Raw genomic sequence first — 17,738 nt, forward strand, 5'->3', positions numbered from 1 at the left:
GGGGAAACCGAGTACAAGGACTGGAGAGGAAAGGGAGTTTGGAGATGGAGAAGTAGTTTGTAAAGGTGGGAGGAACAAGTGTTTTTTTTAGGATGGGTGATGACAGTGGATTCAATGCTGAGAGAGACAGTACCAGCAGAGAGTGAGAGCTGTTCAAAATATCAGCTCACATGGAGAAGTTGGGATGTCAGCAGTTTATGGGAATTATCAATCGAGCAGAACGGGGGTCTCATGGACAAGGTGAATTCTGACGGGAGAGAAAATGGAGAAAGATGCAAGTTCAGAACTTGGACAAAAATGGGCTTTAGAGACAGTTTCGTCCGGTAGGTTAGTGGAGGAAAGCAGCAGAGGCAGCTGATCGGATTGTCTTAACCTTAGTGACAAAGAAGCTGTGAGAGCGCCTCACACTTGTTATTGGAGGTGAGGATGGAGGAGATGGGGAGGAGACCTTCAAAAGGAACTAACTTGTGTTAGCGATATTAAAAAGATACAACACACTTTGTTTAACTCAAATTGATTTGACTTGATTTTTATTCAGAATTTAATTCCTTGTAACTGGATTAGAGTTTATGAACATCAGCAGGAACTGACCCCAATGAACATGTTCCAGTCCAGGATGTGATTAACAGCGAGCTCCAATCACTGAAGTTACTTGTGAACTTGCTGGTGCATCAGCAGGTTGGATAACTGAGTGAATCCCCTCCCACACTCAGAGCAGGTGAACGGCTTCTCTCCAGTGTGAACTCGCTGGTGTACAGTGAGGTCAGATGATCGCCTGAACGGCCTCTCATCAGTGTGAACACGGTGATGAGATATCAGTTCCCCAGAACTTTTATAACACTTCTCACAGTCTGGACATTTAAATGGTCTCTCCCCAGTGCTAACCCGCTGATGTACAGAGAGGTCAGATGATTGCCTGTACCCAGTCCCACAGTGAAAGCACCTGAACGGCCTCCTCGGTGTGAACACGTTGATGGGACATCAGTTCCCAAGAACTCTTATAACACTTCTCGCAGTCTGGACATTTAAATGGTCTCTCCCCAGTGTGAACTCGCTGGTGTCTCAGCAGATTGGAGGAATGAGCAAATCCTTTCCCACACTGCGAACAGGTGAATGGCCTCTCCCCAGCATGAACGTGTTGGTGTGTCTGCAAGTGGTATGTGTGTATGAATCCCTTCCCGCACTCGAAGCAGGTGAACGGTCTCTCCCCAGTGTGAATGCGCTGATGGATTTTCAACTTGGATGGATAATCAAATCCCTTCCCACAATCCCCACATTCCCAGGTTTTTCCCCGGTGTGACTGCATTTATGTTTCGAAAGGCCAGATGATCGACTGAAGCCTTGTCCACACACAGAGAACGCGAGTACGGTTTCTCCCCTCTGTGAACGGTGCATCTTCCTTCCATCTTCAAACTCCCATGATGCTTATATTACAAACGTTTTGGTGAGTGTAGATCTTGATGTGATGTTCAGTTTGAATTTCCTGACTGAAGTTCCTTCACTTCTAATACTCTGCGAAATTGATTCAAAACAGAAAATAGGGTGTGAGAGAGAACGCACAAAAACACAAAGACAGGTTGTGAAATTGAGCTGAATGAATCTGGACATTTGTGGGGCCGGCACTGGGAAAAGGTGACCACGAAAACTGCTGGGTTGTCATAAAAAACAACTGGTTCACCTCTTTGGGAGGAGAGAGGGAGAGTGTGTGTGAGAGAGGGGGTGTGTGTGAGAGAGGGGGAGTTGTGTGAGAAGGGGAGTATGTGAGGGTGCGAGCGAGAGAGAGGATGCAAGAGAGAGAGAGGGTACGGGAGAGAGGGTGCGGGACGGAGAGCATTTGGGAGAGAGGCAGAGACTGAAAGAGGGTGTGTGTGTGTGAGAGAGAGTGTGTAAACACAGTGAATGGTAATGACCTGAAACGCAAACACTTGCGTTTAAAGGACGATAATGTTCACTTCCTGATGAATCGAGTGAAGCTGTCACATTGTGATATAAGAGTTTGCTCAAGGTTCCGGTCTGTAAATCCTCTTCTTATACCCTGAAAATGAAATTTACAAAAGGTATCAATGTCAATCCAAAAATGGAATTCAGAAAATAAATTTGTGGTTTGGGTTTGTCGTGCGTAAATTCTCCCTTTCTAACTTCCTGTAAAAGGAGTTTCCCAAATCCACCGTTGTGTGGGGCGGCACGGTGGCACAGCGATTAACACTGCTGCCTCACAGCACCAGGAACCTGGATTCAATTCCGGCCTTTTGGGTCGCAGTCTGTGTGGGTCACTGTCTGCCCCTGTTTGTGTTGATTTCTTCGGGCTGCTCCAATTTCCTCCCACAGTCCAAAGGTGGATTGGCCGTGTTAAATTGCCCCTTATGCCCAAAGATATGTTTGTCAGGTGGGGTTACGGGAACAGGGCGGGGGCTTAGGTAGGGTGTTCTTTCAGAGGATCTGTGCAGACTTGATGGGCTGAATGGCCTCCTTATGCACTGTCGGGATTCTATGATTGTCAGTCTAGGATAGAAATTCCCAACATTCCCTTCTCCTGCTCCCTAGTCCAGTTCATGCTCCCCGCTAAACTTTTTAAAAAAACTTAGTGTACCCATTTATTTATTTTGTATTTATTTATTTCCAATTAAGGGGCAATTACTGATACTGCGCAGCTTTAATCACAGCCTGGCCCCGCCCTTCATTCACTCCGATTGGTTGGAGGACCAGCTGCGCTTGGTCGGTCCTCCAGTCCCGCTACTCCTCTTCTTATTGGTCCGGAGCCGCTGTCAATCACCTGGACATTGTGATAGTTCCAGATGGTGAGAGCCGCCACAGGCTCAGGCTGACTGTCCAATAATTTTTTTTAACTAACTAGAGTACCCAATTCACTTTTTCCAATTAAAGGACAATTTAGTGTGGTCAATCCACCAACCTTGCACATGAGGGTGAAACTCACGCAGACACAGGGATAATTTGCAAACTCCACACGGACAGTGACCCAGGGCCAAGATTCAAACCCGGGTCCTCAGCGCGGTAGTCCCAGTGCTAACCACTGTACTGCCCTCTCCACGCTTATACTTTGCCCCTCGTCGTCATCAGCAGTCCCTCATTTGAGGATGACGTCTACTCAGGGTCTTGAGTTTTTGCCATGGGTGGACAGAACCACAGATGTTGAGACCATCAGGTATTGGGATCAGGAGAGGAGGATGTATTTCCCTTTCTTTCCATCAATCCACCGCCCCATCATTCAGACATTGGGACTCAAAGGGTGATAACAGTTTGATGGACAAGTTGGCTGCATTCTGAACAATGGGTAACAAGCTCCTCCCACTCATCGAAACGTTGCCCCCGACAAAGATGGCGACCACGCATGCGCCATGGTGCACACTCATTCCAATAAAGATGGCCATGATGTGGAGATGCCAGCGTTGGACTGGGGTGAGCACAGTACGAAGTCGTACAACACCAGGTTAAAGTCCAACAGGTTTGTGTCGATGTCACTAGCTTTCGGAGCGCTGCTCCTTCCTCAGGTGAATGAAGAGGTCTGTTCCAGAAACACATATATAGACAAATTCAAAGATGCCAAACAATGCTTGGAATGCGAGCATTAGCAGGTGATTAAATCTTTACAGATCCAGAGATGGGGTAACCCCAGGTTAAAGAGGTGTGAATTGTACCAAGCCAAGACAGTTTGTAGGATTTCGCAGACCAGATGGTGGGGGATGAATGTATAATGCTCCCCGTTATCTACCGCACTGCTAATGTCCTCAAAAAATTCCACTAAATTAGTTAGGCACGACCTGCCCTTTATGAACCCATGCTGCATCTGCCCAATGGGACAATTTCCATCCAGATGCCTCGCTATTTCTTCCTTGATGATAGATTCCAGCATCTTCCCTACTACCGAAGTTAAGTTCACTAGCCTATAATTACACGCTTTCTGCCTACCTCCTTTTTTAAACAGTGGTGTCACGTTTGCTAATTTCCAATTCGCCGGGACCACCCCAGAGTCTAGTGAATTTTGGTAAATTATCACTAGTGCATTTGGAATTTCCCTAGCCATCTCTTTTAGCACTCTGGGATGCATTCCATCAGGGCCAGGAGACTTGTCTACCTTTAGTCCCATTAGCTTGCCCATCTCTACCTCTGTGAAGACCGCCCAAAAAACCTGTTCAGTTATTCAGCCATTTCCTCATCCCCCATTATTAAATCTCCCTTCTCATCCTCTAAAGGACCAATATTTACCTTAGCCACTCTTTTTTGTTTTATATATTTGTAGAAACTTTTACTATCTGTTTTTATATTCTGAGCAAGTTTACTCTCATAATCTATCTTACTCTTTATAGCTTTTTTAGTAGCTTTCTGTTGCCCCCTAAAGATTTCCGAGACCTCTAGTCTCCCACTAATCGTTGCTACTTTGTATGCTTTTTCCTTCAATTTGATACTCTCCCTTATTTCCTTAGATATCCACGGTCAATTTTCCCTCCTTCTACCGTCCTTCCTATTTGTTGGTATAAACCTTTGCTGAACACTGTGAAAAATCGTAACTGAATCCCTTCCCACAGTCCGCACATTTCCACAATTTTTCCATGGTGAGAGGTCTTTATGTCTCTCCCGGTTGAAGCTATGTCCACACACAAACAAGCGTTTAATTTCTCCCTGCAGTGAATGATATGATACTTTTTTTGAGGCTGTGTGACTGGTTAAAACTCTCTCCACAGTCAGTGGACTGGAAAACTCTCATTGGGGGTGGGTCTCGGTGCTTTTGCAGTCACACTGCTGAAACAGAACAAACACTTCTCCTTCCAAATTCAAAGAAAGAAGATATTGAGCTCTTAATCAATTGAGTGACTGTCAGATTTCGATGTGATGTTTGGTTTGAGTTTTCTGTCGGCCAATCCTCCACTTCCAATATCCTGTAAAAGGAGTTTACAAAAGCCATCGCTGTCAATCCAGGGTAGAAATTCTGAACTGACAATTCTAGTTTCTCTCTTTTGGTCCCCTAAAGCTGTAAATCCCCGTCCCACACACTCTCCCTGGGCTGAAATCCAAACCCATCTCACCATCTCTTTGCTTTTCTCCCTCCCTCTCCTCTGCCTGGGTTCAGTTCTCCAGCTCCTGTCTGCAGACTGACAATCAAACCAATGGGTCTTATTGGGGGGTTTGGGTTCTCACCATTGTCCCCGCTCGCTGCGGATCTCATTCAGCCTCTGGGAGCCGCACTCACTCTCACTGCGGCTGCGCTCAGCCCGGAGCAGCACCGCGCATGCTCCACAGAGAGGCGACTTCCGGGGGCGGGACATTCGGACGCCTGCGCGTTCTGGCTCCTGTGATGGAGATAGGGCGTATTCATCCGCGCCGGGCATTCCTGGTAGGCTTATCCGCCATTATTCTGTTACGTTCCTAGGGGTGATAAATTGGTTCAGGCACGTTTGATACAGTTCGGTGTTTGTACCGAATGGGGCGGCCGCATCGGTGTTTTTCTCTCTGAACGGTCCCTGTTGACGACTGTCATCTGTTTCGGGGTCGATATGCCGCAGGGCGCCTGCGCGGCCGCCCCCTGTCTCAGGTGCAGCAGGGCGCCTGCGCGGCCGCCTCTTTCTCAGGTACTGCAGGGCGCATGTGCGGCCGTCCTGGACCCGGAAGCCGGAAGAGAGAATCTTGTGAATTTCTCTCCTGGACTGAGAGTGAAATTCCTTTGGAAACTCCTTCAGGAAGAGGAGGATTTGCCAACGGGCACTTCAAACCAAACATCACATCATCATCTGACAGACTTACTCGATTCATTAGGACCTGAATATCATTGGGAGGTAAAATGGTTTGTCTGTTCTGTCCGTGGATAAAGATTTCAGATATCAGAGTGACTGGGAAACTTATAATGACCATTGCAGGTTAAATTTGAGACTAATTACACCGATCACATTGGAGAAGTTAAATAATTTGCTGTTGTACTCTTATGTATGCAGGTAAATTTTAAAATTACCGCATTAGCATACTTGGCAGCTAAACTGGGCAAACTGCTGACCTTGTTAGTAGTGAGTTACTATCCCGGATTTTATTAAAGTTTGTTGTTCCTATTGCATTTCATTCAGCTCATCGTGGCTACAAAATAGGTAGTCAGCCTAATCTCAATGTCCAGATTGTGGTATGTAGCTTTTTAAGTTACATCAATTCAAATGTCTATCTGAATACTTTATAAATGTTATGAGGGGTTCTGCCATCATTTCCGGCAGCATGTCACAGATCTTCACCACCCTCTAAACCTCCTAGTCCTTCCCTAAATCTCTGCCCCCTTTTATATGTATCCCTCAACCAAAGGGAATTGGACCTTCCTATCCAATCTATTTAGATCCCTCAGAAATTTAAAAATATATAAATTTATATATTTTTCCAATTAAGGGGCAATTTAATTTGGCCAAGCCACCTACCCTGTACATAGTCATAGAATTTACAGTGCAGAAGGAGGCCATTCGGCCCATCGAGTCTGCACCGGCTCTTGGAAAGAGCACCCTACCCAAGGTCAACACCTCCACCCTATCCCCATAACCCAGTAACCCCACCCAACACTAAGGGCAATTTGACATGGCCAATCCACCTAACCTGCACATCTTTGGACTGTGGGAGGAAACCGGAGCACCCGGAGGAAACCCACGCACACACCGGGAGGATGTGCAGACTCCGCACAGACAGTGACCCAAGCCGGAATCGAACCTGGGACCCTGGAGCTGTGAAGCAATTGTGCTATCCACAATGCTACCATGCTGCCCCAAATTTGGGTTGTGGGGGTGAAACCCACACAGACAATAGGAGAATGTGCAAACACCTTACAGACTGTGACCCGGGGCCAGGATCGAACCCGGGTCCCCAGCACACAGGCACAGAGTCACTGTGCCACCATGATCCCCCAGAATTTTATACATTTAGAATAATCTTTATTATTGTCACAAGTAGGCTTACATTAACACAGCAATTAAGTTACTGTGAAAATCCCCTAGTAGTAACACTCTGGCACCTATTCGGGTACGCAGAGGGAGAATTCAGAATGTCCAATTCACCTAACAAGCACGTCTTTTGGGACTTGTGGGAGGAAACCCATACAGACACTGGTGAACGTGCAGGCTCCGCACATAGTGTGCCAAGTGGGAATTGAATCGCGGGATCCTGGTGCTGTGAAGCATCAGTGCTAACCACTGTGCCACTGTGCCACCCATAAAACAGTTCCGCTCCATGTTCTCTGATTAAAGAAGCTGAAGCGCGCAGAGTGGGTCTTGAACCCACGGCCCTGGGATTAAGACTCCCATGCTCTGCCGACTGAGCTAGCCAGGCTGCTTTTCATAATTTCATTGTGGTCTCTCTTCAGTCTTTTATGTTCAAAAGAAAACAGCCCCAGTTTATCCAAACTTTCCTCAGAGCAAACATTGTCAATTTCTGGCTGATGTTCGTAAATCCCCTCTGGACTGCCTTCATTGGCCGGGGCATTGAGTATAGGAATTGGCAAATCATGTTGCAGCTGTATAGAACCTTATTTAGGCTACACTTGGAGTATAGTGTTCAATTCTGGTCGCCACACTACCAGAAGGAAGTGGAAGCTTTAGAGAGGGTGCAGAAGAGATTTACCAGGATGTTGCCTGGTATGGGGAGAACATTAGCTATGAGGAGCGGTTGAATAAACTCGGTTTGTTCTCGCTGGAATGACGGAGGTTGAGGGGTGGCCTGATAGAGGTCTACAAAATTATGAGGGGCATAGACAGAGTGGATAGTCAGAGGCTTTTTCCCAGGGTAGAGGAGTCAATTACTAGGGGGCACAGGTTTAAGGTGCGAGGGGCAAGGTTTAGAGGAGATGTACGAGGCAAGTTTTTTTTACACAGAGGGTATTGGGTGCCTGGAACTCGCTGCCGGAGGAGGTGGTGGAAGCAGGGATATTTAAGGGGCATCTTGACAAATACATGAATAGGATGGGAAGAGAGGGATACGGATCCAGGAAGTGTAGAAGATTTTAGTTTAGACGGACAGGCACAGGCTTGGCGGGCCGAAAGGCCTGTTCCTGTTCTGTACTTTTCTTTGTTCTACTCTCTCGAGTGCAATCTTCCTGTGTACAGGAATCTAGCTCTGGCCTAACTAGTCCTGTCCTGCCATTTATCATGTAATCCTTTGCCTTGTTTTCCCTCCAGCTTTCTTCCTCACTATCAAGTGTTTAACCATTTTTGTGTCACAGGTAAACATCTTATTCATGTTCCCACATTTACTCTCAAATCAATGATGTAAACCAGGAGTGAAGGGCCAGTACTGATTCCTTTGAAACCGGCACTGGAAACAGCCCTTTGATTTTCTCTATTCTTTATGGGATGTGAGTGTCACGGGCAAACCAGCTTGGTTGCCCATTCCTAATTGCCCTTAAACTGAGTGGCTTGCGAGGCAATTCAGAATTAACCACATTTCAGTGAGTTGGCCAGATCAGGTAATGCCAGTGCAGATTCGATGGGCCGAATGGTCTCCTTCTGCACTGTAGATTCTATGATTCATTCTGATCTTGGGTCACTCTCTATGTGGAGTTTGTACATTCTTTGTGTCTGCATAGATTTCCTCCGGATGCTCTGGTTTTCTCCCACAGTCCACAGATGTGCAGGTTACATGGATTGGCTGTGTTAAATTGTCACTGGGAGGGGTTGTGGGGATAGGGTGGGGAATTCGCGAAGGTTGGTTGCGCTTTCAGGGGGTTGCTACAGACTCACTGGGCCGAATGGCCTCCTTCTGCACTGAGGGGATTCCATGATTCTACATTGGATCCAATGATATGTTCACTCACACACTGCAGCCTGACTCTTATTATGGGAACAGGCACTGTGTTTGTTACTCTCAAAGTGAGTGAATCCTTTGCTGTTTCTCCTCTGGGCCCCATCTCCACTATTATTGTCTGATTGTCCCACTGAGACTCTCACTGTTATTATTGGACAATCAGCGAATCAGCCTGAGCCTGTGGCCGCTCTCATGATCTGTAACCGTCACAATGTCCGGGTGATTGACGGCAGCTCCCGACCAATAGGAAGAGGGGGGCGGGTCTGGAGGACCGACCGGGAGCGGCTGGTCCTCCAAACAATCGGAAAGATTGAGGGGCGGGGTCCGCTGTGATTGAAGCATGCGCAGTGTGGGTAATGACAAAGCAGAAGGGCGTCTTCTTGAGATCCGAAATTGGTAAGTGGCGTTTAACAACATGTAGGGAGCGAGAGATCGCGGCGGTGGGCGGAAACGTTGTATAAAGCTGTTGTAAGCCGCGACCCGCGGAAATATTGACGGGACCCAGTTTGTACCGAGCGGGGCTGCAGCTCCTCAAATTCGGCTCGGGGTAACGACCGCCATCTTTATTGGATGTGCATCAGGGCGCATGCGCGATTGTCATCTTTGTCGGGGCGATGTTTCAATGAGTGGGAGGAGCTTGTTCCCCATTGTTCAGAATGGAGACAACTTGTCCATCAAACTGGATTAGTCTTTGAGTCCCAATGTCTTATTGATGATGCAAAGCGGTGGTAGAGGTGGAAAGAAAAGGAAGCCAATCCTGCTCTCTGGATTTCACTCTCATTTCACTGTCTCCGTGTGTTTCCTCCGGGTGCTCCGGTTTCCTCCCACAGTCCAAAGATGTGCAGGTTAGGTGGAGTGGCCATGCTAAATTGCCCTTAATGTCAAAATGGTTTGGGTGGGGTTACTGGGTTGAGGGGATAGGTTGGGAAGTGTGTATTTAAATGGAGTGCTCTTTCCAAGGGCCGGTGCAGACTCGATGGGCCGAATGGCCTCCTTCTGCACTGTAAATTCTAAGATTCATTGGACCTTCTGTCCCATGTGTCCAAAGCTCTGCAGCTCTGTTCAGTCACATGAAGACCCAAGGCAGAAACTCCCAACCCTGAGTAGACAACACCCTCAAATCAAGGGACTGCTGAGGACAAGAGGGACAGTGTGCAGCAGGGGGGGGTGAGCGGTCATCCTGGACCAGGAAGCAGGAGGGGAGAATGTTGTGAATTTCTATCCTGGTCTGACAGTGATTAATGTTGGAAACTCCTTTTACAGGGGATTAGTAGGGGAGGATTTACACACCGCAAACTCAAACCAGGAGAAATATTTATCTTTCCTGAATTTCATTTCTGGACTGACAGTGATGCCTTTGTAAACTTCTTTCAGAGGGGCTTAGAACGGGGTTTGCAGACAGGAAACTCACAACCAATCCTTACATCAAATTCTGACAACACCATTCGGACCTGGAGATTATCGACCTTTGTGTGTAAACATTGAGTTCAGATCATTACCACTCACTGTGTAAAACCTCCCCTGTAGATCTTGCTCACAATCATAAATCTGTGTCCCATAATCCTTTTATAATCTGCTATTGAACAGCTTTTCTTTATCTTTTGTACAGGCCAAGAGTCCACCCAAGATGGCTGCCACACACGTACCCATACACTCAGAGTAAAACAAAAACAGTTCTTTAGTCATCAGGTAGCTAACCCGTCTCCCTCCCACCCCTATATGTCTACATTGTGCTTCATAAAGAAAATCTCCCTTCACCCCAAACAGAAAAACAGATTTTATCAGAAAATATCAAAACTATATAGAGGAAATCACAACACCCATCCCATCGCATAGGAAACGTAGATCTTGTCCAATACAGATAACTGGACTCCAGTCCATGTTTTACGATGTTCTCCTCCTCCAGTGTCTCAAAATGGAAGTCCTATGCGAGCTGCAGCTTTGCGGGTATACCATCCCGAATCAAACTCCTATCTTACACAGAGCAGCCTGAAGCTTCCTCACCAGCCGGCTCCCACATCTTGGTGAATCCTCACTCGGATAACTGAGTGAATCCCTTCCCACACTTAGAACAGGTGAATGGTCTGTCGCCGGTGTGACTACGGTGATGAGTCCCCAGCTCACATGGGGATCTGAATCCCTTCCTACAGTCCCCACATTTCCATGGTTTCAGCAAGCTGCTGGTGTCCTTGTCCCTCTCCACGTTGACGATCAGTTTATGTCTTGTCCCCACAGAGAGCATGTGCACGGTCTCTCCCCGCTGTGAATGGTGTAATGTTTTTTCAGACTGTGTGACTGGTTAAAGCTCTTTCCACAGTCAGTTCACTGGAACACTCACTCGAGTCGCGTGTGTATCGGGTATTTTTGCAGTCACACTGATCTTGAAAACCTTTTCCTACAGACAGAACAGACAAACATTTCTTCTTCCACATTCACAGGCCAATGATATTCAGGTCCTGATGAATGGAGTGACTGTTAAATCTTGATGTGAAGTTTGATTTGAGTTTCCATCTGTAAATCCTCCACTTGTAATATCCTGTAAAAGGAGTTTACAAAAGTCATCACTAGGGGCAGTGGTTAGACGAGGACCCGGGTTAGATCCCGGCCCTGGCTCACTGTCCGTATGGAGTTTGCACAGTCTCCCCATGTCTGCGCGGGTCTCACCCCCACAATCCAAAAAAGATGTGCAAGGTAGGTGAATTGGCCATGCTAAAATTACTCTTTAATTGGGGTAATAAGAATTTTGTAATAATTTAAAATAAAAAATTACAGCCATCACTGTCAGTCCAGGATAGAAATTCTGAACAGACAATTCTAGTTTCTCTGGAACATTTTGCCACGTCCCACACACTCTCCCTCCTCCCTGGGCTGAAATCCAAACCCATCTCCCCATCTCTTTCCTCACTCGCAGTTTTCTCCCTCCCTCTCCTCTGCCTGGGTTCAGTTCTCCTGTCTGCAGACTGACAATAAAATCAATGGGTCTTATTGAGGTTTTGGGGCCTCCAGCGGGTGTTTGTGAATCTTCCCCGCCCACCTGCCAGGGTTTCCTTCCTTGCCAGAGATCAGAGTCCTCATTGATGATTTGAGCCCAACCTGGAACCACGGTAAATCGCCCCTTAATTGGGAGAAAAAAAATTATGTGAAGGTTCACGGTTCCACAAAGTGTTTCCAACTCCCCACCCGTCTCCTTAACACAGGCATTGTCAAAGTCGGGGGCGCGACCCGCGGGTGGGTTGTGGGCAGGTGTCGTGAGGGCCGCGGAGCCATCCGTCACGGCGCTCCCAAACACGCAAATCCGTGTGCAACAGCCGCAGCAGCCAACTTTTAATAATTTATTTACACGCACAGTAAGATCTACTCACGCACAACAGTACTACCAACTAAACTATCTCTAATGCTAACGCCTATACTTAACTTCGGGTGCCCACTTAGTCAGAGGAACAATGGCTGTTGTTCGGATCTGAGGCTGTTGGGTTCGAAGGTATACAGGAGAACAGCTAAGGTCGTCCGTCTGATAGCGAGCGTTGACCTTGAACTGAGTTGCTTCTGGTGATGCTGGTGGAAGGGTCTCTCCGCTTCGAGAGCCAATTCAAAGAGAGCGATTCTCTCGTGGGGGTTCGGCGGGAGCGGTGCGCAAGTGATTTATGGGAGGTAAGTTTTTCCTTTAAAACACTTACCCTCACAGGAGCAGGCCTTTGGATTTCGGCGGGAGCGATGTGCAAGTGATTTCTGGGAGGTAAGTTTTTCCTTTAAAAACACTTACCTTCACAGGAGCAGGCCTTGGGATTTCGGCGGGAGCGGTGCGCAAGTGATTTCTGGGAGGTAAGTTTTCCTTTAAAAACACTTGCCTTCACAGGAGCAGGCCTTGGGACTTCGGCGGGAGCGGTGCGCAAGTGATTTCTGGGAGGTAAGTTTTTCCTTTAAAAACACTTACCTATGTTATCTATCTTGACTTCCAAAAGGCCTTTGATAAGGTGCCTCACGGGAGACTGCTGAGTAAAATAAGGGCCCTTGGTATTCGAGGCAAGGTACTAACATGGATTGACGATTGGCTGTCAGGCAGAAGGCAGAGAGTTGGGATAAAAGATTCTTTTTCGGAATGGCAACTGGTGACGAGTGGTGTCCCGCAGGGTTCAGTGTTGGGGCCACAGCTGTTCTCTTTATATATTAACGATCTAGATGACGGGACTGGGGGCATTCTGGCTAAGTTTGCCGATGATACAAAGATAGGTGGAGGGGCAGGTAGTATGGAGGAGGTGGGGAGGCTGCAGAAAGATTTAGACAGTTTAGGAGAGTGGGCTACATCCTAGAGTTCTAAAGCAGATAGCTGAAGAAATAGTGGAGGCGTTAGTTATGATCTTTCAAAAGTCACTGGAGTCAGGGAAAGTCTCAGAGGATTGGAAAATCGCTGTTGTAACCCCCCTATTCAAGAAGGGAACAAGGAAAAAGATGGAAAATGATAGGCCAATTAGCCTAACCTCGGTTGTTGGCAAGATTCTAGAATCCATTGTTAAGGATGAGATTTCTAAATTCTTGGAAGTGCAGGGTCAGATTAGGACAAGTCAGCATGGATTTAGTAAGGGGAGGTCGTGCCTGACAAACCTGTTCGAGTTCTTTGAAGAGATAACAAATAGGTTAGACCAAGGAGAGCCAATGGATGTTATCTATCTTGACTTCCAAAAGGTCTTTGATAAGGTGCCTCACGGGAGACTGCTGAGTAAAATAAGGGCCCTTGGTATTCGAGGCAAGGTACTAACATGGATTGACGATTGGCTGTCAGGCAGAAGGCAGAGAGTTGGGATAAAAGATTCTTTTTCGGAATGGCAACCGGTGACGAGTGGTGTCCCGCAGGGTTCAGTGTTGGGGCCACAGCTGTTCTCTTTATCTATTAACGATCTAGGTGACGGGACTGGGGGCATTCTGGCTACGTTTGCCGATGATACAACGATAGGTGGAGGGGCAGGTAGTATGGAGGAGGTGGGGAGGCTGCAGAAAGATTTAGACAGTTTAGGAGAGTGGTCCAAGAAATGGCTGATGAAATTCAACGTGGGCAAGTGCGAGGTCTTGCACTTTGGAAAAAAGAATAGAGTCATGGGCTATTTTCTAAAAGGTGACAAAATTCATAATGCTGAAGTACAAAGGGATTTGGGAGTCCTGGTCCAGGATTCTCTAAAGGTAAACTTGCAGGTTGAGACTGTAATTAAGAGAGCAAATGCAATGTTGTCTTTCATCTCAAGAGGCTTGGAATACAAAAGCAGGGATGTACTTCTGAAGCTTTATAAAGCATTGGTTAGGCCCCATTTAGAATACTGTGAGCAATTTTGGGCCCCACACCTCAGGAAGGACATACTGGCACTGGAGCGGGTCCAGCGGAGATTCACACGGATGATCCCAGGAATGGTAGGCCTAACATACAATGAACGTCTGAGGATCCTGGGATTATATTAATTGGAGTTTAGGAGGTTGAGGGGAGATCTAATAGAAACTTACAAGATAATGAATGGCTTCGATAGGGTGGATGTAGGGAAGTTGTTTCCATTAGCAGGGGAGACTAGGACCCGGGGGCACAGCCTTAGAATAAAAGGGAGTCACTTTAGAACAGAGATGAGGAGAAATTTCTTCAGCCAGAGAGTGGTGGGTCTGTGGAATTCATTGCCTTAAACTTAGTCCCAATTAATTGCGCCGCTTATCGATCACTGTTATCGATCTTGACAAATGAATTGGTGGGTGCCCTGATGGCTGGGCGTGTCTTAGGTGGCTGTTGGCCTTGCTTTGTTTATGCTTTTTGGTTGGGGAACTGGCACCAGGATGTCTGTAATAGTATCGGTTACCTGAGTGTCATTCCTTTGTTTCCCGGAGATGGGCCAACAATATGCTAATCGACCCATAGTTTCAATCCCGTCTGGGAGCTGTTTCCCAAATATGCATTCAGGCTCTGTGTCTACTTGTTTTCTAGTATTGTCCACAGTTCCCTATGTTCTTTGCGAGTGTCCATTTTGTATTCTGGAAGTGGCTACATGATGAAGTGGAAGTCTCTTTCTCCAAGAATGGCGAATGATCCAACGATGGTTTCACCGCAGCTGTAACTTCAACCAAGAATGTCAGCGTTTTTAATCTTGATTTTAAACATTCCAAGTGCCTGCAGGTTGTATTTGGAAGCTTTATCAATTAATTGATTGATTTTTAAGTGTCTTTTATTTTTTAATATTTAATTGTAATGTTTGGGCGAAATGTGATAACTCCAATTTCTAGAGGATGAAAACATTTTCAGTTTCTGCATTTTTTTCCTGTGAAACCTTATCAAATAACCCCCCCCCCCCCCCCCCCCCCCGCCCCAAACTTGTAAAAAAAAAAGCCGTCTGTTGCCAGCGAATTTGCGCAATCAAAGATGCAGAAGATTTTTTTTTTAAATTCTATGTATTCTTCATGTCTGAAGGGAGGCAGAGAGTAGGTCACACCCCCTGAACATTGACATCACGGGCTTGACGCGATTGCGATTCCTCCCTTTTGTCAGCTGCAAACAAGGTAAGGGAAAATGGTGGGTCGCGAAGGTCGGCCGGGTTGGGTCCCGAAGGTTGGCCGGTTGATTAAAAATGGGTACCCGGAAAAAAAGTTTGAAAAACACTGCCTGAACAGGTTGACGCATTTATTTGACAAAAAGCATGGTGAAGCACTGCTGCCTCACAGGGCCAAGGACCCGGGTTCGATCCCGGCCCTGGGTCACTGTCCATGTGGAGTTTGCACATTCTCCCTGTGTCTGCGTGGATCTCAGCTCCACAACCCAAAGATGTGCAGGGTAGGTGGATTGGCCATGCTAAATTGCACCTTAATTGCAAAAAAAAATAATTGGTTACTCTAAATTTATTTCAAAAAAGGATTGTCTCTTTCCTAATGTTGACAATTAAAGGGGTGGGTTCCCCAGGAGATGGCTGACATTTCAGGGCAATGAAATTAATAATGGACAGAGATATGTCTAGTTTTGTTGCATGGTCCAGATTAGATATGTTATTTACAGTTTGTAATAAAGTAAATTTATTATTTCTCATCTTGTAATAAAGGACTGTGACTAGGTTATAGATTTCCAGTCATCTCTTCCCTCAGAGGGTTGTTAGTCTTTGGATTTCTCTTCCACAGGGACCAGTTGTATCTGGGGGTCATTGAATATATTCAAGCACAAGGTTGACAGATATTTTATTGACAATGGAGTTAAGGGTAATGGGGATCAGGTAGGAAAATAGAGAGAATGCTGATATGAGGAGGGATTTATTCACTCGAGGATGTGGTGAAGCTTTGGAATTCTCGACTCCAGAGGAATGTGGAGCCTCAGTCATCAGGTATGTTCAAGGCAAATATTGATTGGTTTCTAGATATTGAAGATGTCGAGGGATATGGGGATTGTGTGGGGAAAATGGTGTTGCGATCGATCGGCCAAGGATCTCATTGAATGGTTGAGCAGACTCGGTGGGCTGAATGGCTACTCTTGCTCCTATTCTAATCTCTGTGTCCTGGTCAGGGAGCAGTGAGCTGAGCTTGGATCTGTCAATCCACATGAATCAGCACCTTCAGGAGAATTGGGAGGGTGAATATTAGATACAGCAGAGTGAGAATGGAGGGAGAGTGTGTGAGATGGAGATTTAGAGCTTTTTGAGAACAAGAGAGTAAATAATGTTCGATTGAAATAGAATTGTCTTCTGAATTTCTATCCTGTACTAACTGATGACTTCTGTAAATTGTATTTAAAGGATATTGGAAGTGGAGGAATTATAGACAGAAATCTCAAACATCACGTCTCGATGTGACAAACTCACTCGATTCCTTCTGATCTGAATATCATCGGGCTCTGAATATCATCGGCGAGAAGGAGAAATGTTTGTCCGATCTGTCGGCTTCAAAAGATTTTAAACGTGCATGTAATTGGAAAAGCACCGAGACCCAAACAACACACCCGAGTGAGAGTGTTCCAGTGAAATGAAAATGAAAATCGCTTATTGTCACAAGTAGGCTTCAAATGAAGTTACTGTGAAAAGCCCTTAGTCGCCACATTCTGGCGCCTTTTCGGGGAGGCTGGTACGGGAATTGAACCGTGCTGCTGGCCTGCCTTCAAAACCAGCGATTTAGCCCTGTGCTAAACCAGACCCTAACTGACTGTGCAAAGAGCTTAAACCAGTTACGCAGCCTGAAAAAACATCACACCGTTCACAGTGAGGAGAGACAGTGCACATGTTCTGTGTGTAGACGAGGCTTCCACTGATTGTCCAATCTGGAGAGACACCAGGAGACCCAAAACATGGAGAAGCCGTGGAAATGTGGGGACTGTGGGAAGGGATTCGGAGCCCCATCTGTGCTGGAGATTCATCGCCGCAGTCACACTGGGGAGAGGCCATTCAGCTGCTCTCAGTGTGGGAAGGCATTCATTGATTCATCCACCCTGCGGAAACATCTGCGAGTTCACACTGGGGAGAGGCCATTCACCTGCTCTCAGTGTGGGAAGGGATTCATTCAGTTATCCACCCTGCGGACACACCAGCGAGTTCACACTGGCGATAGACCATTCACCTGCTCTCAGTGTGGGAAGGGATTTACTCAGTTATCCACCCTGCGGACACACCAGCGAGTTCACACTGCGGAGAGACCGTTCACCTGTTCTCAGTGTGGGAAGGGATTCATTGATTCATTCACCTTGCTGAGACACCAGCAGGTTCACACTGGGGAGAGGCCGTTCACCTGCTCTCAGTGTGGGAAGGGATTCACTCAGTCATCCAGTCTGCAGACACACCAACAAATTCACACTGGGGAGAGGCCATTCACCTGCTCTCAGTGTGGGAATGGATTCACACAGTCATCCAGTCTGCAGACACATCAGCGAGTTCGCACTGGGGAGAGGCCATTCACCTGCTCTTAGTGTGGGAAGGGATTACATAGAAACATCGAAAATAGGAGCAGGAAGAGATCGTTTGGCCCTT

General features: G+C 46.8%; 1 long non-coding RNA gene across 1 annotated transcript; it reads right to left on the reverse strand.

Annotated features, from left to right (window-relative positions):
- Positions 1–513: 513 nt before the first annotated feature.
- LOC140421668 (uncharacterized) lies at positions 514–5,265 on the reverse strand. Its single transcript, XR_011946975.1, has 3 exons — positions 5,155–5,265; positions 1,911–2,035; positions 514–1,512 (listed from the first exon to the last, which is right to left on the reverse strand). It is a non-coding gene; the product is annotated as an uncharacterized lncRNA (long non-coding RNA).
- Between the last annotated feature and the right edge of the window lie 12,473 nt (positions 5,266–17,738).

The sequence above is a fragment of the Scyliorhinus torazame genome, chromosome 5 (genome assembly GCF_047496885.1).
Source record: "Scyliorhinus torazame isolate Kashiwa2021f chromosome 5, sScyTor2.1, whole genome shotgun sequence".
Lineage (NCBI taxonomy): Eukaryota > Metazoa > Chordata > Chondrichthyes > Carcharhiniformes > Scyliorhinidae > Scyliorhinus > Scyliorhinus torazame.